The sequence below is a fragment of the Leptinotarsa decemlineata genome, unplaced genomic scaffold, assembly GCF_025532065.1.
Source record: "Leptinotarsa decemlineata unplaced genomic scaffold, Ldec_3_MD MMD2_tig00026328_RagTag_RagTag, whole genome shotgun sequence".
Classification (NCBI taxonomy): domain Eukaryota; kingdom Metazoa; phylum Arthropoda; class Insecta; order Coleoptera; family Chrysomelidae; genus Leptinotarsa; species Leptinotarsa decemlineata.
The window spans coordinates 24917051-24922945 of record NW_027412688.1 but is presented as its reverse complement, the minus strand read 5'-3'; the positions used below and the strand labels follow the sequence as shown (position 1 = coordinate 24922945).

The following is a 5895-nucleotide window of genomic DNA, read 5'->3' as shown; positions in this document are numbered from 1 at the left end:
TTGATAAAACAATTTTATTATTTACACGTGTTGTTGAATTCTATATCCGTCCATGGTGATTTGGCGAAACAAATTAAATAAATGACAACTTTTTTGACAGATGTAGCTTCAACAAGATGCTCTTTATCAATTGTCTAAGTTTGGTAGTTTCTGTGGTAAGATTCTATAGTCTATATTATTCTCAAAAAAATTTTGTGTAGAATATATCAAAATTGGTAATTTCTGAAAGTTATAATAACTTGAAATGTTAATGATGACAGCACTTGTTATGGACAACGATATTCATCACGGTTCTCCAGTGCCAAAATCCAACGAGTCTTATGCAGATGTCTGTAGATACCAATTAATTAAGAAACCACTCACTTCAACTCCAGATGGGAAACAGTTTGTCATATCACTTAACTGGATGCGTTCATATTGAGTAATCAACTGCCGATAATTGGCTTAGTAACGCCTCTTTCTTTTATAAAAATGATTGTGTAGGTATTAAATAGAGTTTATTGGCATTACAATCCATTAAACTTCATCAAGAACAATTACCAACATGGGTGTTGTCGGATATTGTTCGGTAGTCTCTATTCAAACAAAATCAATATTCCAATTATAAATCGCGCTCATGAAGTAAAGTTAAATTCATTATGACCTGAATAAACAATATTATTAAAACTCATTATCGTGAAAGGTTGATTTTTCATTTCTATTAATTGTTTTTTGAAATGATAATTCAGTATAGGGTGTATCACCTTTGATTATTGTGATATCACCGGTTTCAATTTTCCTACAATTTTCATTGTAAAAAAAATTGCTTTCAAATAGTACAGGCTGGGTGAATTGGTACAAAAATTGTAAATTATCACTTTTATTTATTTATATATAATTAATGAAAAATGAATGTAATAGAGAAATGAATTGAAATTAAATCCTTGTTCGATTGATGACCCATTTCTTTTATATGAATTCATAATGCAAAAATAATTTTCGTCTAATTTCTACGATTTCGGTTTATGATACCATCTTCAAGTCACTTGAAATCGGTAAGTTAAACCCAAACCAGTCGTAACAACCAAATAAACTTAGTTTATTACTTGGAACTTAGAAACTTAGAAAGTTATTTTCTTTATTCAATATTGAAATCAAATTCTCTTGTTATAACTACTTTACTCTCCTAATTTGTTTTGTACTTTCTTTTATATTGTGTTTTTGATTGATTTCGAATATTATATAAATATATTATTCGATACTTTTAAGTTGATTCCTTTTTAGACGTCGGTTAAAACTCATTTGGGATTACTGTTCATTTTGTAGTTTCAAGTTAGATCATATTGGATGTCCTGGTAATCTCATCATAATTTTTTTTATTCTCTAACAGAACTCAGAATAAATCTAAGCAGGAGGAGAAATAGAAACGTATTTTGGAATGGAATTCGAAATATACACGAAACTTGGAAAATGCCTGCCGGCTAATACAATGATATACACTGAAATATGTCCTCAAAGAAAAAATTCTTGCAGATGCTTTCCATTCATCCAACCTACATATGGGTTTGGGAGTATTATTTCTCGTTAGTCCATGACAGTAAAAAAACGCTCGAAGAAACCATTGTATGGCAAATTTTCTTTTCAATACGTTAGTTGTGGATTTTCATCGAGTATCTGCCAATTCCATCATATTATATTTATTTACAGGTTTGCCATTTTACAATGTACATATAAATAGCGTGAGAGAAATTAAATAATTGAATAATAATATAGAATACTAAAAGGGTTATATTTTCAAGAGTGAATAATTTTTGGGAAAGAAAGTTTTGAACTTTCTACTAATCTATCTTGATACAAAAAAATATGGGAATCTTCTAAAGAAAGGAAAGAAGCAAACAATTAATTACAAAAAGAAGTAACTCTATACATATACTTTCACACAAACTGGAAGAAAAAGCAGCTACTTTCATATAAATATTGAATTACACGAAAGAAACATTTTTTCGAAACAACTACTTTCATATGAACACTGAATTATACAGAACACACTTTTCTCTACTCAGTTTGTATTCCAAGCATTCGTTATGGAATTGAATCAGATATTATTCACAGGATTTCTACACAATATACTAAGTTAAAGTTGAAACATTTCATTTACATGGAACACTGTCATCCTCACTGGCAGATATCGATGTTTCGCCTTGAGACACTTGCGGACAGTGTATATCACTTTGGCCAACCCCATTCAGGTAGTAGGTGCATTTTGAATATTTCCATCAGTCCTGAGAGTTTCATCGTTCTACCTTGAATAGTACAGAAGATACGGGGGTGTTTCCATGAGAAGTGAGACACACTGTATTCGGCCAATAGCCAGAAACACGTGTCCACGGTTTGCCTACATTTTTTGAGTGTTCTAATTACAAATTTTTCTTTTTGATTTATATCATACACACATCTTTATCTCTGTATTCATATTCTGGACCCGAAAGTCACGCAGGTAGATATAGCTGCCTACGTGGTGATGTTAGATGATGCCTGGGAATGCTAGGTCTTCTAATTGAAACCACAAATGTGCGGTTAGCTCCTGTTGGTGACACCGTGCATATGTGAAGTTTTTCGTTTTTGGTGACTAGTTGTCCATCGGTGCAATTAGCTGCATCGCGCTTATGAGGCCAATAGCCTGAAACACGTATCCGCGGTTTGCCTCCATTTTTTGAGTTTTCTATCCAAAAATTTTCCCTTTTGATTTGTATCATACACACTCAATAACATCAGCTCCTGTTGGTGACACCGTGCATATGTGAAGTTGTTCATTTTTGGTAATCAGTTGTTGTCCATCTTTGCAATTGGCTGCACCACGCTGATGCGGCCAATAGCCAGAAACATATATATATATATATATATATATATATATATATATATATATATATATATATATATATATATATATATATATATATATATATATATATATATATATATATATTATATATATATATATATATATATATATATATATATATATATATATATATAAACACGTGTTTCGGGATTTTGGCCCATCATCAGTATGGTGCAGCCAAGTGTAAGGATGGATACCACATGGTTACCAGAAGAAAGAAATACAAATGCACGGAGCCACAAGCAGGAGCCAGCCGCACATTTGTGGTTTCAGTTAATAGATCTTGTGTTTACAAGAAAACTATCAAAATCACCACGGAGGCAGCTATAGCTACCTGTGTGACATCCGGGCTCAGAAAATAATACAAATACGAAGGTTATCGAGTGTCTTGATATAGATAAAGAAGTAATCAATCGGACATAGCACACAAAAAAGTGGCAAACCATAGCCACGTGTTTCGGGCTTTTGGACCATCATCGGTATGGTGCAGCCAAGTGTAAAAATGGGCAACACTTGGTTACCAGAAGAAAGGAATACAAATGCACGGAGCCACTAACCCGATAAGTTACTATGTAAAATCAAGGTATTTTTCACAATAAAAAATGTTTTATTTATCAGTAAATTGTCGTATGTAACAATTTTGCCTATCAAAAAAATTGCTATTAAATAATACAATACTTATCTTAAAATGTGGAACGCTTCACGATTTGCATGTCATCCTTGCGCAGGGGCCATGCTAATCTTCTCTGTATCGTTCCAATTTTAGTATATGTACCGCCGAAGCGATGAAAAACTGATTTTCCTCCACAAAAAATTACTTTCGTTGAATATACAGGGTTATTCAAGTTCGTTTCTGTACATAGGGATCTCGTAAACGATAAGAGATAGAGTGTTGGTTAAATTGTGGCAAAGTTGTGTTTAGAGACCTATTCAATGATGTGAAGAAATCGAATATAGCTCTTTTGGTTCTGGAGATATACAGGAAATACCAAAAAATCCCCAATTATTTTTTGCCTATATCTTCCTTATTCGCAGACATATTGAAAATATGTCCACATTTTTCAATTGGCACTTGATGTGGGCTCTCAGAATATATCCATGAATCTTTTATACAGGGTATCATGTGACTTGGGCCACCCCCATCTTTGAATTTCATAATACGGATCTGTATTTTTTGTTGTAGTTTTTGGATCGTAGACGTTCACTTCATATTGAGAAATTAAATTCAATTTTATATTTCGGGATGTTTCGGTAATATTCGATTATAATTTTGTGAATTATTCCCTTTTAAATTACGGCCCATTCGCCGCAATCATAGTCGATATAATTTGTACACAGAAAAATGTTCAGCATTGGGGGGAAAATGAATACATTTCCTGACTTCCCGCACCTCTTTTTTTTTGTGGATAGGGAACTCCAATAGAGTGGAAGTTCCGGCAGTTTAGGTGCACACTTACCAACTTGAAAACGTGAATGAAATGAACATGGCGACAATGAAAGCTATAATAATAATCAGCAAAAGAGGGACCATGAATTGGGTGAAATTATGCGATGAAATGTTCTCCGAATTTCGTTGTGTCGGTTCTAAAATTTTTTTATTCTTTCCACCAAAGCCAACTCACTTCGGAAATATTGTAGATATTACGTGAAATGTTTCAATAAAATTCCAAACGAAAATATTTTTCTATCAAAAAACGACTTGAGGCATTATTTGCCATGTGCAGACTGGGTTAGGTTGGTGTATTGTGTATTGGTTTATCGATGATCAGATCAGATTGTTTGATTGCTTGAACATTTTATGGAAAGTGCTTTTTTCTATTTCAGGGACTTGGTGAATGAGGAAAATTTTCAGTTGGAAAGTAATATACTCAGCCTGAATGGAGAAATTGAAAGTTGGACACGAAAAGATTTAGTAGATAAACCTCTCTCAGCTATCTTGGTAATTTCCGTTATGGATATTTGTTCTTCGTAACTTTCTGGGAGTAACCACTGTTTCACTGTTATATTTTCAGGTGTTTTTGTTTTCAATGATCTGTGACTTTCAACAATCAGGCTTGCAAATGATCTATTCAATAAACATAGTTTGGGTTCTAAAAGAGGTAATCAAGATTTATTGTCACTCAATTAGAGCAAGTTTACCACAAAGCTCACATAAAGGAAAACAAAGAACAATATACTACTACCTCATATGAGGACAAGCCAATTTTCCAATAATTCTTCTGAAACAAAATATAGTCATAAAATCAACAATGAAGATATTAACATGATTTCATAATGAGTTTATGCATTGCGACAAGAACTCCCATTTTTTTAGGGACAAAACACAAGCACTAGAGGAAAATCCTTAAGCCACTATCAGAGCGGTGCCTGTGTAAAAGTAGCGATTCACATTGAATTTCAGTCGCTGGAGATTAAATTCATTTGGAAAACGGTCATCAGGAGGTTCATAAACGCACCTCACCAGATAGAAGAGTTCTCAAACAGTGAAATTCGGGGTGTACTGAGTTGAACCTCAAAACGATGAGCAGCTACAGTCCGTCACGTATTTCTGATATGTACCGCTCTTGGTGGAATCAAATGTGCCAAGTCACTTGAAAACCTCTCGTAAAAGTATCTATAGAAGAAAGATGAATTTCCAACCTTTCTTAGATGATCCAGGTTATCAAGGTTACACGTGATGTTCGCGTCTCCAATCAGGCGGATGGCTCTTTTCTGGATGGAATCCAGCAACTCCAGGGTATGTTTGGGGGCCGAGCTCCATACATGAGAGCAATACTCCAAAGAAGGTCAATTCTGAACTTTATAAAGCATCAAAAGTTGCTGAGGTGTGTATAGTTTTCAACAAACTCATCGAAGCAGAAAGCGAAATTGTCTGACCTGACATTATTATATCCGTTTCGGAGACATTCATCTTCTTGGAGAAAACCGATGCCTGGGTTTTTGTGGCATTCAAATGAATCTGGTTACTCTTATCCCAATTCGAAATTACTTCTAGATCATCATTAAGATATGCA

The 5895-nt window shown here is 33.8% G+C and overlaps 1 non-coding gene across 1 annotated transcript; it reads right to left on the bottom strand.

Annotated features, from left to right (window-relative positions):
• Nucleotides 1-3565: 3565 nt before the first annotated feature.
• LOC111502301 (U6 spliceosomal RNA) lies at nt 3566-3669 on the bottom strand. The gene has a single exon (XR_002721711.2). It is a non-coding gene; the product is annotated as a U6 spliceosomal RNA (small nuclear RNA).
• Nucleotides 3670-5895: the final 2226 nt, after the last annotated feature.